Here is an 18,226-nt window from a genome sequence, read left to right as displayed (position 1 = left end):
TACCAGACCATCTGACCTGTCTCTTGAGAAACCTGTATGCAGGTCAAGAAGCAACAGTTAGAACTGGACATGGAACAACAGACTGGTTCCAAATAGGAAAAGGAGTATGTCAAGCCTGTATATTGTCACCCTGCTTATTTAACTTATATGCAGAGTACATCATGAGAAACGCTGGGCTGGAAGAAACACAAGCTGGAATCAAGATTGCTGGGAGAAATATCAATAACCTCAGATATGCAGATGATACCACCCTTATGGCAGAAAGTGAAGAACTAAAGAGCCTCTTGATGAAAGTGAAAGAGGAGAGTGAAAAAGTTGGCTTAAAGCTCAACGTTCAGAAAACTAAGATCATGGCATCTGGTCCCATCGCTTCATGGGAAATAGATGGGGAAATAGTGTCAGACTTTATTTTTTGGGCTCCAGAATCACTGCTGATGGTGACTGTAGCCATGAAATTAAAAGACGCTTACTCCTTGGAAGGAAGGTTATGGCCAACCTAGATAGCATATTTAAAAGCAGAGACATTACTTTGCCAACAAAAGTCCGTCTAGTCAAGGCTATGGTTTTTCCAGTGCTCATGTATGGATGTGAGAGTTGGACGGTGAAGAAAGCTGAGCGCCGCAGAATTGATGCTTTTGAACTGTGGTGTTGGAGAAGACTCTTAAGAGTCCCTTGGACTGCAAGGAGATCCAATCAATCCATCTTAAAGGAGATCAGTCCTGGGTGTTCATTGGAAGGACTGATGTTGAAGCTGAAACTCCAATACTTTGGCCACCTCATGCGAAGGGGTGACTCATTGGAAAAGACCCTAATGCTGGGTAGGATTGGGGGCGGGAGGAGAAGGGGATGACAGAGGATGAGATGGTTGGATGGCATCACCAACTCGATGGACATGGGTTTGGGTAAACTCCGGGAGTTGGTGATGGACAGAGAGACCTGGCGTGCTGCAATTCATGGGGTCGCAAAGAGTCGGACACGACTGAGCGACTGAACTGAACTGAATGAAGATAACATATAATGACAAATTCAATTTTAATGGTTTTAATCACTTGATTATATATTTGAAAAATTGATATCAAGTACATTTTACATATCCAGCACTATGTTAGGTGCTAAGGTAAGAATAATAAGGCTGACAAAGCTTAAAACCTGGTATGTGAGATAGATAAATAAGTAAATAAATAAACGGTAAAATGTCAGGTCTGCAGAGAAGTAACAGAATATAATGAAGTAAAAAGTGACCAGGAGGCAGCTTTAAGACTGAGTCATAATGATCCTGAAGCATGCTTAATTTCACACCTGAACAGTAAGGAGGAACAGCGGAGAATGGGACTTCCTGGAGGAATGTATGGTATAAAGACTGTAAGGTGAGAAGATTCTAGAAAGTGAAAGTGAAGTCGCTCAGTTGTGTCCGACTCTGCGACCCCATGGACTGTAGCCTACCAGACTCCTCAGTCCATGGAATTTTCCAGACAAGAGTACTGGAGTGGGTTGCCATTTCCTTCTCCAGGGGATCTTCCTGACTCAGGGATCGAACCTGGGTCTCCTGCATTGCAGGCAGATGCTTTGCCATCTGAGCCACCAGGGAAACCCAAAATTAAAAAAGGAGAGCTGATAATTGATATTTGGGCATTTTGATCTGTGTCAAACTCAGAGGTAAGTTATTACTAACATCAGTACATAGTACTTACATAAAGGTCTGAGTTATTTGGTTTGTTTTGAGTAAGCAGGACTGCAGACTATTCTGTAAAGAAACAACAATTATTATACGGTATGTTCCCTGAGTGAAGTCCTTTGTCTTGGGTATGTTTGTGTAATGGTGATAATATTCTTATAAAAAAAAATAAACCCCAACTTTTCATCAAAGATAGGTTTGGTACATGCTTAGTTCAGCCTGGTGAGATGCTGAAAAATGATTTCAAATTGCACCCATAAGGTCCACAGTTATAAAATGTTTCTTTTTTTAAATCGTGATCTCAGCTATGAACTTTTTATATGTAAACAGGGAATGTCCAATTTGCGAGTCCCCAATTTCCTATTTCTAATAAGGTCAAGGAACTTTGGTTTGAATTTTCAAAGTGACTTCTTACATTTTGCATTTTTACTGTTAACCTGCGTATTATACCTGCTAAAAATTAAGCAATGCCACTTTGATTTGTCTACATAATTTAAATAAGCTTATACTCCTCACATAAGGCAAGGAAGTACTTCTCTATAGCTATTTATCCCATTCAATATCATCAGAGGTAAGCTTTGCATCACAGCATACTGAGATTTCAGTACATCCCATGGAGACCCTCACAAACACTGCCAACTCAAGCTGAGTTGGGAAGGGCTGGTGGCCCAGCCCCAGGCTCGCTTGCTCTCCTTCTGCATGGCTTGCTTGCTGAAATGGGGGCAAAACCACACAAGCCACCTAGAAACAACTAGTAAGAGGAAGAAGGGCAGTGTGAGTTGTAAGAAACAGACGAAGGGTGAATGAATGGTCATCAATGAGGCTGGGTGTGCCGTCAAGGGAACCATCCCCGAGGATTATTCAGGATATGATGAGGAGTTTGGATTTTATTATCAGTTCAAAGGGATTCACTGCAGAGCTTTCATCCAAAGAAAAACAAATTTTGATTTAGGCTTTAAAAAGATTGTTTTGGCTGCTTTGTGAAGAAAAGTTTGTTGGGGGGTAAGAGTGGAAACAGAACCAGAATTGGGATGCTATTGCCATAGTCGAGTTGAAACGTGAGGGTGGAAGTGGAGATGTCATTTCCAGCTGCAGAATTGTTCCTAAGTGGGATCTGATGAATTAGATGTGGGTGATACAGGGAACAGAGGGAAGAGGTATCGAGGGTGGTTCCTAGACTCTTGGCTTGAGCAGCTTGGGATGGCTGTGCAGTTGAGTATAACAGGGAATTCAGGGAAGGAGCAGGATCAAAGGTTGGGTTTTGAAATGGAGATTACAGATGTACAGTTGAACATGTAACTCAGTGCTACCAATCAATGTCATTTTCCAAAGATATGTCCCACTGTTTTTTAGCTCCATCTCAATGACCTGTTCTCTCACTCTCAGAAGAAGATATCGCTTCTGTTTTAATCTGATCATAACAACATTTCTTCTGACTCTTATAACTTTATGTGTCTTCCATTCAAATCCTTCCATTCTTTTGGTATTCGTTCTTTTTGACCAATTTCAACCCATGCACTTATATTTCCAATCTTTTATTTTATCTTAGTGATGTGCTTTGTGAATGACTCTTGCAGATCTCATTTCTAGTGTATATATATATATATATATATATATATATATATATATATATATATATATATATATGTATGTATTTTTTGTATGAGTATTGCCACCCTCTGCCTGCAAACACAAGTAGTCCTCTCTCTTGAACTAATCTCTCCTTCAAGGTACCATTCTTCCTCTCTTGTCTTCCTTGCCACACATCTTGAAAAAGTAGTTTACACTTGCTGCTTGCACTTCATTGCCACGTTTCCACCTCCTGTCACTTCAATGTCTCCCTAGTCTGCCCAATTCTGCCCTCGTTTTCCATGCTCTCCTCCTCCTTCCTGCGTGCGCCTGGTGACCACCTTCGCCTCCCTTCTTAAGTTTCCCTTGTTTCCTGAACAGTAACTTGTATTTTCCACTTTTTCTTTCTTGTGCTTGATCTTACTTTTCCTACATTCTATTATGTTTTGCTTAATTTTAGCTGTGACTGTTGTTGTCGTCATCATCATCATCTCCTCTTTTCTCTGTTCACAATCTGCTCACCCTCAAGGTCTCCTCTTCTCAGACCTGTTCTCTGAGGAGTGCTTATCTTGCATTTCCAGCTGTCAGATCTATTTCTATATTCTGCTGGATTTTTTTTTCTAGTACATTAAACTGAACAGATATAAAAGTGAATTCATTCTATTTTCCCCAAACTAATTCCTTCTCTTGACTTTAAAATTTTGATTTATGACAGCATCATTCTTTCAGTGATTGGGGCCAGGAACTGTCGGAGACACAGTTGTGTTTTTTGCTGTTGCTCACACTTCCCAGTCATTTCACCAACAAGTGGCCACTTTTTAAGATTCATAATCCTTTCATCTTTATCTCTGGATGTTGTCTTGCCTGTCTATTATCTTTGCCAATTGCTAGTCCCTCTAGCTTGAATCGGAGAAGGCAGTGGCACCCCACTCCACTACTCTTGCCTGGAAAATCCCATGCATGGAGGAGCCTGGTGGGCTGCAGTCCATGGGGTCGTGAAGAGTCGGACACGACTGAGCGACTTCACTTTCACTTTTCACTTTCATGCACTGGAGAAGGAAATGGCAACCCACTCCAGTGTTTTTGCCTGGAGAATCCCAGGGGCGGGGGAGCCTGGTGGGCTGCCGTCTATGGGGTCGCACAGAGTCGGACACGACTAAAGCGAATTAGCAGCAGCAGCAGCAGCAGCAGCAGCTAGCTTGAATGTGTGCACTGCTTCCCAGGTTATATTTGATATTCCCATAACTTCGTGATATAATTTTTATATCCATTCCAATTTTTTGCATATAACATAATTCTCCAAATCAAAATGGTTTTCTATTTCCTAATAAATTAAATATATCCAATCCAAATTATGATTTCAATTTTCCTTTCCAAGCTTGTGTCCCATTACTTCTTTTGTGTGTGTGTGTATTTTCCATTCACACTACAATGTGGATCAAACTCTAAATACTCCTTTCACTTTCTGAAACATATTTGTTAATTTCTTATAGAATTTCCTCTGTCTGGTACATTTTGTTTCCTGTCTGTATTTACTGAAACTTTAAAAATGCCCTTCTGTGTAGATCCCTCCCTGATTTCTCCTGACTTCTGAAACTATAAGTGGTTGCCTCGCTTGAAAAAGCCACTTTCTAATGAAAAGCAAGGCAGAAACTAGAGATATGCTAACAGGTAAACTGGGTGATCATCTGATCTGGAAGGATAAATGGTAAAGCCAAGGTCAATTACTGATCTCTCAAACGTAAGATGAGTGAGTGAAAGTCACTCTGTTGTGTCCGACTCCTTGTGACCTCGTGGACTATATATTCCATGGAATTCTCCAGGCCAGAATACTGGAGTGGGTAGCCTTTCCTTTCTCCAGGGGATCTTCCCAATCCAGGGATCGAACTCAAGTTTCCTGCATTGCAGGTGGATTCTTTACCAGCTGAGCGACAGGGGAAGACCAAACATGAGAAACTAAATACTAAATGGGGGCAGTTACTTCTATTGTATTGGGAATAAATATGAGAAAGCAGTAAACTAAATAATGCAACAGAGATGATGTTGATGTCTTGTCTTGAACCCTGGTTAACTGTGTCATCCTTGTTTTCATCCTCCCGCCTCCCATTTTTACAATAATAAAGTAAAAAATTCTGATATCTTTATTTACCATCAGTGACTCATCATGGCAGGGATTCTCACTGGTTGAGACAGGAATGGGTCAGTAGCATCTTCACAGCAGGGAACATATTCAAATCTTAGTGAAGGTGTCATGGTCATAGATTAAAAGTGTGCAACCTCCTCTCCCCACACTCACTCAATTCTCCCCATCCCTCAAAAGTCAAAATACTCACTAGTGCACATTACCTTTTATACAAAATGAAAAACTTTGTTTGTTTTGGCTGGGCCACAACGCATATGGGATCTTAGTTTCCCAACCAGGTATGAAACCTGAGTCCCCTTTCAACCACTGACCCACCAGGGAAGTCCTGATAAACATTTTGAAGGCAGGTATTATTCATTATTGCATCTCCCAGATCACATCATACAGCATACAGTACATGTGTGCGTGCTGAGTTGCTCAGTCATGTCTAACTCTGTGACCCTATGGGCTGTAGCCCTCCAGGTTCCTCTGTTCATGAATTTTCCACTCAAGAATACTAGAGCGGGTTTCATTCCCCACTTTGAGGTATCTTCCTAACCCAGGGATCAAAGCAACATCTCCTGTGTTTCTTCCATTGGCAGCATTCTTTACCACAGTGCTACCTGGGAAGCCCATATGTTCCATAGTTGAGACTAAAGAAATTTGTGTTATGATTGAATGAATAGGCAATTTGGATAAAAAATTAAGTTCCACATAGTTTCCTTAATTACAGAATTAGGGTAATTTTTCCTACTTGTATATAAAGTAAGATCCTCTTCATTTATAAGGCTTGAGGCAGATACTATGATTTCATACTTCATTCTGAGAATTATTTAACAAAATATCTTATCCTTCTCTCTTACTTATTAGAGTATTGAAGCCTGGAAAATCATAATTTTAATCATTGACATGGAGCATAGTTTTATTCCAGACACTAGAGTCTTCTAACTTTTAAATTACTTTTCTTTGGTGAATATAATGAGATCTTAAGGAGGGAAATGAAGAAAATATGAGTAAGTATAGCTGGTTGCTTAAAATTCTTATTAAAGGAAAATTTATGCCTTATAAGGGTTGTTTTGTTAACAGACAACATGATATATTTGACAAAATATCTCAGCCAATATTTCATTTTCTTTTCAAAAAAATTGATATCCATCAAAAGGCAAGTCTAAGAAAAAATATAAAAGAGACTTAGTTTAAGTGACATGTTATTAAGGAAATATTAATAAAAAATATCTATGAACTTGTTTCAAGCCCCAAGATTTAATAAAAATATCCCTCTTGACAAGCAAAATTTTATATTATTTCTAATCTCAGTTTAGACACATGCTAAAAAGTAACACTTCGTTGGTGGCTCAGTGGTAAAAAAAAAAAAATCACCTGCCAACGCAGGAGACACAAGAGACTCAGGTTCAATGCCTGGGTCGGGAAGATCCCCTGGAGAAGGAAATGGCTACTCATTTCAGTATTCCTGCCTGAAGAATCCCATAGGCAGAAGAGCCCGGCAGGTTACAGTCCACGGGGTCACAAAAGGGTTGGATACTACTTAGCAACTGAACAACAACAAAACAACAAGAGTCATATGAAAATAATATTAACTATTTGAGGTTTTACTCTGTATCATGCACTTTTATTATTATTTTATATGCATATCTTGTATTAATGGGTTAATAGGTTATAAATGCTACCAAATGCTTTCCTCATCTTATCGCTAATATCTCAACTTTCCAATGAAAATATTTTTATCTTCATTAGACATAATAAGATACTAAAATTCATACAAATTAGTGCAAAATTAGATACGAATATAGTTCAGTTCAGTTCAGTCGCTCAGTCGTGTCCGACTCTTTGCGACCCCATGAATTGCAGCATGCCAGGCCTCTCTGTCCATCACCAACTCCCGGAGTTTACCCAAACCCATGCCCATCGAGTCGGTGATGCCATCCAATCATCTCATCCTCTGTCATCCCCTTCTCCTCCTGCCCCCAATCCTACCCAGCATTAGGGTCTTTTCCAGTGAGTCAACCCTTCGCATGAGGTGCCCAGAGTATTGGACTTTCAGCTTCAACATCAGTCCTTTCAATGAACACCCAGGATTGATCTCTTTTAGGATGGATTGATTGGATCTCCTTGCAGTCCAAGGGACTCTCAAGAGTCTTCTCCAACACCACAGTTCAAAAGCAACAATTCTGTGGCGCTCAGCTTTCTTCACCGTCCAACTCTCACATCCATACATGACCACTGGAAAAACCATAGCCTTGACTAGACGGACTTTTGTTGGCAAAGTAATGTCTCTGCTTTTACATATGCTATCTAGGTTGGCCATAACCTTCCTTCCAAGGAGTAAGCGTCTGTTAATTTCATGGCTACAGTCACCATCAGCAGTGATTCTGGAGCCCAAAAAATAAAGTCTGACACTGTTTCCACTGTTTCCCCATCTATTTCCCATGAAGTGATGGGACCAGATGCCATGATCTTAGTTTTCTGAACGTTGAGCTTTAAGCCAACTTTTTCACTCTCCTCTTTCACCTTCGTCAAGAGGCTCTTTAGTTCTCCTTCACTTTCTGCCATAAGGGTGGTGTCATCCGCATATCTGAGGTTATTGATATTTCTCCCAGCAATCTTGATTCCAGCTTGTGTTTCTTCCAGCCCAGCGTTTCTCATGATGTACTCTGCATAGAAGTTAAATAAGCAGGGTGACAATATACAGGCTTGACATACTCCTTTTCCTATTTGGAACCAGTCTGTTGTTCCATGTCCAGTTCTAACTGTTGCTTCCTGACCTGCATACAGGTTTCTCAAGAGACAGGTCAGATGGTCTGGTATTCCCATCTCTTTCAGAATTTTCCACAGTTTGTTGTGATCCACACAGTCAAAGGCTTTGGCATAGTCCATAAAGCAGAAATAGATGTTTTTCTGGAACTCTCTTGCTTTTTCGATGATCCAGCGGATATGAATATAAGTGTGCCTAAACTCTAAAGATTTTTATGTCATCACACAGAGAGTATTTTCCAATCATACTGCAAGATGTGGTGAAGAATGTTGTGTTAAGTCTTAAGTATTTTATTTCCTCTTTTGTTTTTCTCTGTTTCAGTATAAGCCAAGTAAAAGTAGGGTTAATAAGAGATGACTTATGGTCCACCAATGAAGAAGATTTCCTGTATAAACAATTATCCTGCTAGTCACTTAAATCTGAATACTTTTTAAAAAATGCTTCATCCTCTCTCACACACATACCATGCACAAGTGCACATGAAAATTGTGTTTTGCATAGTTAGAATTCCAAAAAGAAGGACAAGAAAACTGAACATCGGTATTTCTTAAAGAGACAGGAATGCAAAATTTAAAATCTCCAGCATAATACAAAAGTAGAATTTTTACTATTCAAGAGCTCTAAAATAGGAACATCCAAGAAGATACCAAGTTTTACAAAACCACTTGAAGAAAACACTTGCTATGTTCTATCGCCTTATACACAGCACCTGAGTGAATCCATCTGTTATTAACAGACGTTTAGTTGCCAAAGAGAGGAATTATGGCTCATGATTTACAGTGAAACGATATTACATAAAGCCATACTTTATGTCGTCATTCCTGAACTGATAATTATAACCATAAATTGGCCCAAGTCAAACAATGACTCCTCTGGAGAGGTCAATAAAGGAAGCAATGCAGCAGATGTTTGCAAGGTTTGTCAAAAGAAGGCAAGGGATATTTTACATGTCTTGGTCAACAGAAGTCATTCAGTAATTCATGTTGTTCAGTTAAATGATGTCTGCTCATCTGTCTTTGTATGTGTTACATCATAAACTCGAACAAGCTATTGGGGCCTATTGATAGGCCCCTCTGTATTGTAGAGACCTAAAATTAGAGAATCACTGTTTACACACATGTAAGACTGCCCTGAGTGGATCCATTTACACGTACGGATCTTATGGTCTTGCTTTTCTTCATTAGATTTTAGCACTAAATCTGTCACTATAACCCTGTCTTAGTCCATTTGGGATGCTGAAACAAAAACAACATAAACTGGGAGGCTTACAAGTAACAGAAACTTATTTCTCACAGTTCTGAAGGATAGGAAGTCCAAGATCAAGCCACTAGCCAACTTGGTATTAATGATGACCATCTTACTATAATGTCCCATGGTAGGAGTGAGGGATCTCCCTGAAACCTCTGTTTCAAGGGAATATATGCCATCATGAGGGATTCACCTTCATGACCAGATCACCTCCCAATTCCTAGTATCATTATATTGGGATTAAGATTTCAACATATTAATTTTGGGAGGACACAAACGCTCAGACCATAGTAGTCTCTATATAAATAAGATTCATATAACATGATTACACGAGTCAGGTGGAGGTTGTGCATTAAATCTGTAGAAGTAACATAGAGAGATAAATAATTAATGATTCTACATCCACTCTGAGTTTAGAAAATGAGGATAATAATAAGTGGCTCATAGATAAATGACATGCACTGTTGGGATGCTTAAATACAGCCTTTATCTGAAGGCATTACTTTGCTAAACACAGAAAGAACAGAATATGTGGATAATGTCACATGATCTCTATGTATTTATTTTCCCAGCCATTAAGTAAAAGACAACTACTGATGGTTTATGGATTTTAAAAAAAGTATTAGTTTTATTTCAGAACAGTGGTTTTGAAATTGTATTCTTGAGGAATAATGATTCTGTAAGTTGTTATTCTGGTAACCATTAGGTGAGAACTGGATTCTGAGGATAAATATGTTTGAGAAAACATGGGTTAAAAAAGCGAAAGTGGTCTCTTGCAGGACTTAGAACTTTTGAAATGCTAATGAGCGGTGTGCTGGTTCTGGGTGTGAATGTGAGCACTTCCATCCTGTCTGTCTTTGCTGAATGTAGCTTCAACAATAGGGCAGAATGCATGGGGCAGCTGTTGGAGATTTCTTGAAAGTAAATAGTGCCCGATGGATTGGGGGAGAAGGCCAGACTCAAAGTACCACTGAACTAGCTGCAAGTTTACCATTTTCATCCCTTCTGTGACTACTGGCCTGAACAAGGCACGTGGAACCCTTAAGGGGACTTCTGCGTGGACTAAAGGAGTTCTAAGTGAAGTCCTCTGGTTTACGGTTGAGGAGCAGGAAAGGGGTCCTCTGGCCATGACAGTGGGGGCAGCAGTCATCTACGATTCTGAACGAAAGGAAGCAGCCACTCCATTCAGAGAAGCTATGGTCCAAGATGACAGGAATGAAACCATTATTTTTCCTCTGTCCAGACTTGAGTACATTTAAGCTAAGTACATAGCAGAGTGAGGTAAATCAAGTCCCAGCTTTTGGACCAAGGGCCCATAAGGGGGAGCCCTAAGGGGAACAAAAGTACCAGTGTGATCACAGAACTCAGAGAAGTGACCCAATAAAGTTGTTACTGAACTTTTGTGCTGAGTCAGAGCTATACATGCATGGATCTAATTGCACACAATGTACCAAAGCCTTTGAGAACTGTAATGAGCAATAGACTCACACTCAAGCCTCAGAATGGCCACAGGTGGTGCGCACATGGGACAGATTGTAAAACAGTTCAAAGACATCCAAAATAGAAACGACACGGAAACGATCATCCACAGAAAGGACTGATTTGAATCTGTGGCTGGAACCAAACTGCGTTTATGATTGGCTTAAACAAAAATATCAACATTCTCTAGAGGATTAAAACCAGTCTCAAAACATAATGTTTAGAATGTCCAGGATACAGTCCAAACTTACTTGGCATACAATACCTACAAACCTTTTGAGATGAATAGGGGAGGTTTTGAGGTTGGTAAAAAGAGTAGGTGGGCTTTTTGCATTCTTATAAAAGCTCAATTTGTAAGTCAAGTTGTACCAGTTCTCCTCAATTTGTAGGACAGCTGTTTGCAAATCCTCAAAGAATTGGGTTGTAGCCTGAATAATATTAAGGCACTGACCCATCCATCCAATTACATTATCTTCAATTTGCTTTTTTATATCAAGAGAGTTCTTCAACTAAGACTGCAATCAAGATTCCTACATTCTAGAATTAGAGCTGTTAGTAAACATTTTCTTTTTCTCTGGGTACATGACTTTATTTAGCTTGGGGTGAAGGCCCACAGACACATTCCTCTCAGGTTCTGAATATCACCTTTCAAAATGGCCAACTTCTGACCATAGAGCTACTTTAAAAAAATCCTTGTAAGTATCTTGTCAGGTTTTAGCCACTACAAATAGTAGATATTCATGGAAGCACTGAATGAGCTTATGGGCCAAAGAGGCATTCCTCAGAAGAATTCAAAAGACACTACTCTCCTAAGATCCAGAGCCATTCCTCCAAACAGGGAAAAGAAAGAAAGATGATTTCCTTGAGAGCTGGTAGGACCCTAACCACAAATGGAGTGGAACCCACACTTCTATCCAACCAAGTTTTTGGACCCCCAACATGACAGGAGAGCTACCTGTCTACATAAAGACATGTCCCAGGCAGGCAGAAAGCCACGCCAAGCTCTCAGGACACAAAAGGAGCTAAACAAAAAAAGCAACAGCTGTCCCTAAGAAAGAAAGGATTGGCAACCTTCTCAAAGGATTGGGTAGCCCCAAACCCAAATGCACAGGAGTCTGGATTGAGAAAGGAGGAAACTGTGAAATTTTACCTTCCTGTCTTAATGGGACACCACAGATATCTGGGAGAGCTGACTTTGGTAAGAATTCTCACCCTTTGCCAGCTTTTGCCAGTTTTCCCAGGATCCCATGTAGGCTCTGGAGAGAGTGGGGTTTAAAGTGGAGAGTGTAACTCTCGTACCTTCCAGAACACGATTTTCCTTTAATATTAATTTTAGTTTCCCTTTGACTATTTAACCAGTTGCCAGGGGATCCCATTGAGTTCCATCCTGGGAGGGGCTCATATGGGGGCACTCAAGCTGGTGTGGAAGAATTTGACCAAACCTTCGAGGACAATCTTTTTTCCTGTGTCCTGGTCAGTTGAAGCTGAAAGATCAATTTCTGGTCCAGTGTTTTGATGATGGAGTCCTGAAAGGGTGAACAGGGGTGGCAAGTGTTCTAGGTTTCTAGCCTTGGAGCTGTTGCGGTTGTTTGGGCCACTAAAGGGGGGACTCTTGTTTCAATCTTATGGTCTCATCAAAGTGGGAAGGCAATTCAGATAGAGGACCAGTAGAATGACCATCAAGTGAAGGAGGAGAGGGTGAGTACTAGGAGTCAGGACGCTCTTAGAGTCTTTTGTTTTAGGTCCCTCTTGCATCTTTTTCATTAGTCTTTGTAATAAAACTTTCAATGAAACTATTTGGGAATCTTGAAGCCTACTGGAAGCTTCTGATGCCAAGTAAAATATTCTCTTCGTTTACTTTGAGCAAACTCACTTTCAAGTGCACTTTTTAAATGAATAATCTTATCTAATTGGGATGTTTCCCATAATGGCTGTTGTAATTCTGGACTGTCTTAGTAAAATTTTGCCATTTTTGTTGTTGATGTCATCTATAGCTTCCTGGACCACAGTTCTGTGACATAAAATAAGCAGGTGTGCCAGAAGGTGGCACACTCACCTCTTTGAAACCCGAGAATCCTATTTCTTTGGCTAAGTGTTGGGTCTGGGAGCCAAATTAATTCTTGAAAGGGATGTACCACTGGGTTGTGGATTTTTGTGGGGCTTTACAGTACACGTCGTTGCATGAAATTTCCTTAAGGTTGGAGGGTGACCAACCCGTTGACCTAACCCATTCTGTGGCCAACTTGTTTGACTGTGAGTCTTGGATTCAGGTGCTGAGCCCTCCAACAGCTTTAAGTACTCAATCCATGTTCACCAATTTTACAGCTTTCGCTTTCAAGATTCCCATTAGCAGGACATCTAATATTTCTTTCAGGGGATTTCTTTATGATGGTGGATGCCCTGATGGCTTTTATAGACTGACTTGTATGTACTTAGGATTTGATTGTCAAAACAGTCTGAATTTCTTTCTTTAGTTTATTTTCCCAATTCCCCAGCAGTTTATTTTATGGACCCAACTCTGAGGCTTTGTGAGTCCCCTAAGGACTGACACCCATTGTGAACTCCCCATACAACTCTCCCAGAACTTTGCTGGAAATTTTAACAAACCCTAGGATCTTTTCAGAGCCCCAGAAACTTCCTGAGAAATAAGTAGATAAATATATATTTTTTTAAATAAAGGTTTTTGGATAAGAGAACTTCATGCAAAGGAGCAGAGGTCATATCTGAGTGACTTACCCCAGCCCTCCAAAATGATGAGAGGAACTGTGAACTCAAAGAGATCTTGCCCAGATGTCATAGGCTGTTAACAGTCAGATTTGAATGCCATTCTTCAAAACATTCACCAAAAACTGTTTTGAAAAAAAAAGGAAACAATTTAGGTGATACAAACAAACATTAACACTTCATGAAGTGGGCAGTCTCCTGTGGAAAACTGAAAAATGGAGTGGAAGGCAGGATACTCTTATAGGGTAAAGAATCAAGGAAAAGAAAGAGACAAATAGTAAATGTCCAATGGGCTGGGATCACAGAGTCAACCTTGTTTTGGGTGAGAAGGCCCAGAGTTGGTTTGGCGTTGGGGGATTAGCTAACCGGATATGTTGTGTTTCTGATCAAGGGGAGCATTTACAGGGACACAAACGTTTTCTAAGTTCTGGTTTGCTGACCTGCCACCCCAAGCAGGAGCAGCTTCATCTTGGACTCAGAAAGTTATTTCAACACAGGTGAGTTGTCATAATCTCATTTGAAATGTGTGCTGAAGCTGTCAGGTAACTTGATCATCCGTTTTTCTAGGTGAATAAGGGTTTAAGTGGAATTCAACATTTGTTCAGGCATTAGTTTTACTGTCCATAAATAACAGAAAGACAACTGAGAAAAGAGAGGCCATGAGTGAGCCATAAATCTCCTGTTGGCTTTATGCCTAGGACTAATGAAGGAAAAAGAAGGTGGGCCAAAATGAACAATAATTCAAAAGGGGCAACTGCATGTCCTTTAATTGATTTTATTCATAGTGTTCATAACCCTGAGATATCAGAACTTGAGACTGAAATTGGGGTGGGTCAAGTCCAAAGCAGAGGTGTCACCTTGGGCATTACCCACATCAGCAGCTTAGGTAGAAAATAAATTACACACACACACACACACACACACACACACACACACACACAGTAATTTCTTGATAGTGACATTGGCCTGGCCTAGCCTAGCTGCAGCCAACTTCCTGTCTCTTACTAGCATATTGGCCCAAGAGTTGCAATCCAAGATTGATTGCACTTTCCTTTTTATGAGTCATGGTAGAAAAAAAGACGTTTGAAAAACTACTCAATTTTTCTTGACACTCTCAAATAATTAGTTACTTCTCTACAGAAAAAAAAATTAAATCAAGCAGAGGCAACTAACTGTATTTACTAACTTAACTAAATTACTTAGCTTTTAATCTCAAAATGTATATTACTCCTTCTTCACAATCTCTGATAATCTCATAATACTTGCATATGTTAGGGAAATAAAAAAAAAACAACCAAGAGATACGTTTTTAAGAGCAGGTTTTCAGTTAGGGGCCATAACAGTAATTCTGTAAAGGACCTTTTAAGCATATGTTTTCTAGAAGAGAAAATGAAATGCATAACATTGTTTTTAACTCTTTATTTCCTTTGGTTTACAAAAGGTTTATAAATATTTTGCTCTATTTGTCACATACAGCATTTTGTGTTTCCTTCCTCTGTAGGTCTCCACAGATTCTTCCTTCTGTTTAGACAACATTGTGTAAAAGCAGATTTCAGGGCAGTCTGGCTTGGCAGTCATACTTCATTCTTTCCTAATTTTAGTTCCCTTGTCTGTAAGGGTACACACATCTATATTTGTTGTTGTTCTTCAGTGGCTCAGCCATGTCCGACTCTTTGCAACCCTATGGGCTGCAGCGTGCCAGGCTTCCCTGTCCTTCACCATCTCCCGGAGTCTGCTCAGACTCATGTCCGTTGAGTCGATGATGGAAGCCAGCCATCTCATCCTCCGTTGCCCCTTCTCCTCCTGACCTCAATCTTTCCCAGCATCAAGATCTTTTCCAATGAGTTGGCTCTTTGCATCAGGTGGCCAAAGTATTGGAGCTTCAGATTCAGCATCAGTCTTCCAATGAATATTTAGGACTGATCTCCTTTAGGATCGACTAGTTGGACCTCTCTGCTATCCAAGGGACTCTCAAGAGTCTTCTCCAGCATCACTGTTCGAAAGTATCAATTCTTTGGTGCTCAGCCTTCTTTATGGTCCAACTCTCACATCGGTACATGACTACTGGAAAATTCTTAGCTTTAACTACACCGACCTAGAGAGTACTTGTGTGTATATATATATACAGTCCATGGGGTCTCAAAGAGTTGGACACAACTTGGCTACTGAACAACAACAATGCAAAGGAACATATATGTGCTACACATGTACAATGCAATATTACTCAGCTGAAAAAAGGAACAAAAACACATTTGTATAGACGTGGATGGACCTAGAGAGTGGCACACAGAGTGAAGTAAGTAAAAAAAGAGAAAAACAAATATCATATATATGAAATCTAGAAGAATTATGTAGATGATCTTATTTGTAAAGCAAAAATAGAGCCACAGACATGGAGAACAAATGTATGGATAGGAAGGGATAAGGGGAGGAAGTGGGAGGAATTGGGAGATTGGGATTGTCACATATATGCAATTGATACCATGAATAAAATAGATAACCAATGAGAACCTTTGCATGGCACAGCGAACTCTACTTAATGCTCTGTGGTGATCTGAATGGTAAGGAACTCCAAAAGGGAGGGGATATATGTCTATGTATGGCTGATTCACTTTGCTGTACAATAGAAACTATCATGACATTGTAAAGAAACTATACTCCAGTAAAAATTAATTTTAAAATAAGGTAGAAATAATCCCTGTCCTGCCTGACTACATCACTGAGTTATTGTGAGGATCCAATGAAATTATTGTACTTTGTAAATTAAGATACTATGAAAATGTGGCTTCATAGTGTCATTATGGTTTTACAACTCTTTCAAATTCTTGACCATTCCACACCTATCCAAATACCACTTTAATTAAAACTGCTTTGTCACAGTTTATTTCTATATAAACTTTACATTTATGCATTGTCCCTTTAATCTTCGTGTCTGTATGATTTAAGGGTTCACTCTGATAGAATAAGGTGTACAAATGAACATATAAGATATCAAAGCATATATTACAGTTTTGTACACTACTTGTTCAATAAATGTTCTTTACAGGAACCCATAACCCCAGTGCAAGAGTGGATATGTCCATTCCTTGCTCCAAGCCTTCACTGGTTGTTTGATGCCCAGTCTAGAGTTCAGAGACAAGACCCTGGAGCAAGACCACCTAGGTCATATCCCAACTTGCATAGTTCTCAGATGTGTAATCTTGGACAAATGACCTAAAGTTCTTTGCATTCTATTCAGCTGGTAAAATAAGGATGGGTATGCAGTAGGTGCTTAAAAAGCATTGTCGTTAAGTGGACACAGTGAAAATCTCTGTAAGACTTTGCATGATATGGCCACTGCTTAACTCATCTTGATTTTTCTATAACCCCTACTCCTCCAGATTCTTTCCACATACACACATTTTTAGCCAAGCCATAGCTGCTTTCATTAAATTCTTGGATCATGGAACTTGGACTACTTTACCCTGTCTTAAGGCATTCATATTTGCCTTGTCATCTACTTGGACTGGTCTTTCCAACTTCCTAATTCCTACTTGTCTTTCAGAGTTCCTATAAAACACCACTTCCCTGGGGAAATCTTCCTTAATTTACAAGATTGGGTCAAGTCTTCCTGTTAGTTGTTAACTCAACTTCTTTTTCAGAGAACTTATAATTATCATGAAATAACTAATTTTGCAAGTCACTATTATCTGTCCTACTAAAATCCTGTCTTATTTACTTCTGTATTCCTAGAACTTAGCACAGTGTCCAACAAATATTTGTGGAAGATATGAGTAAAAGACTAAGTAATCAAACCACTGGACAATCTCAAATGCTCAACTTTCATTAAAAAAGGCACATTCTAAAATGTCAAAGAAACGTGGTTTAAAGTATATTTAAATTGTAAATACCAACTGAGATAATACATGAAAAAGTACTTGTATCTAGTTAATACTATACAAATTTAAAGGATTATTGTGATTACTATTATCCAGTATTCAATTTCCTTCAGACCAAAAAAAAAGTCTGTGACCTATAAAATTTCCTATATAATCCATGCTCCCCAGAAATGATGGAGTCTGGGAAAAGGCTATTCTAAAGACGTCAACATACACGTATAGTCTTAGAAAATGAGATTATTGTCCAGAATATTACTATAGCACACTTTGGAGGGAGCTTATTGGATAATTATTAAATAACATAACTGTAGGCTAAATTAGACTTGAATAAACTGATCAACCTCCCTTTCAAGGCAGAGATTTGAACAAGTTTTCATTAACATCTGCTATTTCCCAACTCACTTTTCTCATTATTAAAGCCAATAAATGCCTCAGGTTGAGATTATTCTCAAAGGGTCTTTAGACAGGAACGGACCAGATCTGTTTATTACTTGACTTCCCCAATGTCGCCCAAAATATCCTTTGGTAATCAATGCATGACTAGCATTCTAGAACCTATTAAGAACAAAGAATTTGGAATCTGCTCTGCTCTAGGCTTCATTCCTCGTGGAAACTCTGTTAATTAATTTGCTAAGAAACCTTTTATATAAGGGACCTATTTAAAATATTCATTCCTCCTTGAAATTCAGCTCAAGTAAGAAATTTGCCCTTCCAGATAAAGCAAATTTCTCTGGTTAGTCATGAGTTCTGTACAATTC

At 39.4% G+C, this 18,226-nt stretch overlaps 1 long non-coding RNA gene across 1 annotated transcript in view; it reads right to left on the bottom strand.

The window, feature by feature from the left end:
• LOC145518052 (uncharacterized) overlaps positions 1 to 18,006 on the bottom strand; it is a 179,302-nt gene extending 161,296 nt beyond the window's left edge. The window contains exons 1-2 of the long non-coding RNA XR_014062558.1: positions 17,871 to 18,006; positions 13,603 to 13,715 (exon numbers count right to left, since the gene is read on the bottom strand). This is a non-coding gene — a long non-coding RNA (uncharacterized LOC145518052). The remainder of the gene's footprint in view (positions 1 to 13,602; positions 13,716 to 17,870) is intronic.
• Positions 18,007 to 18,226: the final 220 nt, after the last annotated feature.

This window comes from Giraffa tippelskirchi, chromosome 8 (assembly GCF_054371585.1).
Source record: "Giraffa tippelskirchi isolate mGirTip1 chromosome 8, T2T-mGirTip1v1.2.pri, whole genome shotgun sequence".
Taxonomy (NCBI): Eukaryota; Metazoa; Chordata; class Mammalia; order Artiodactyla; family Giraffidae; genus Giraffa; species Giraffa tippelskirchi.
Note: the sequence above shows the minus strand (reverse complement) of the source record. Positions and strands in the feature narration are given on the sequence as shown.